The following is a 799-nucleotide window of genomic DNA, read 5'->3' as shown; positions in this document are numbered from 1 at the left end:
AAATTAATGTAAATTAAAAACAAAATTAATTTATTTATTTTAGTCAAATCAAATAATTAATTAATTAGGTAACGTTTGGAAACAGAAATTGGGGATTATAACTCAATATTGTGTTTGTTAGTTAGAGATAATAACTAAAATTTTAATCTCAGGATACAAAATTTCAATCCCTTCACTACTTCTAAAAAATGAGAATACATGCAACTGAAATTTTTAGAGATAGAAAGTGAATCTTTAGTAATATTTATTTTCAAAATTAACTACATTCAATTTTTCAAATTCTAAATCTAATTCTACTTTTCTTTTTTCAATAAGATATTGAGACACAATTCAATTCTATATACTTTATACTAGATACAATACAAAGATTTAGTTTAGTCTCTGTGTTTTAATTTCTGTCTTCTAATTTCTCTTCTAAACACAGTTTTATAGTTTAGTTATTGAAATCAAACAAAATATTCAATAATTTAGTACTTATCTCAATTAAATCAATCAATCAATCAATTAATTAAAATATATTTAAATGAATCAAATAAAATAAATTAAAATTAAATAAAGTTTTCTCTGATGAATTAATTGATTGAATTATAAGAAGTGTTCGAATACTCATTTTAATTTAAATTTCACAATTAAAAAAATTACAATATTATGAAGAGATTATTATTTGCATTCAGATTATATATATATGGACATTTCTTTTCCTAAAACTCCCCATTTATTAATTTATTGTTCTTTTCATATTTTGATGGCCACGATTGTGGTAACCTACAAGTTTTCTTCAACATCATATAAACTTTTT

The sequence above is a fragment of the Arachis ipaensis genome, chromosome B07 (assembly GCF_000816755.2).
Source record: "Arachis ipaensis cultivar K30076 chromosome B07, Araip1.1, whole genome shotgun sequence".
Classification (NCBI taxonomy): Eukaryota; Viridiplantae; Streptophyta; class Magnoliopsida; order Fabales; family Fabaceae; genus Arachis; species Arachis ipaensis.
This window is presented reverse-complemented; position numbering follows the sequence as displayed.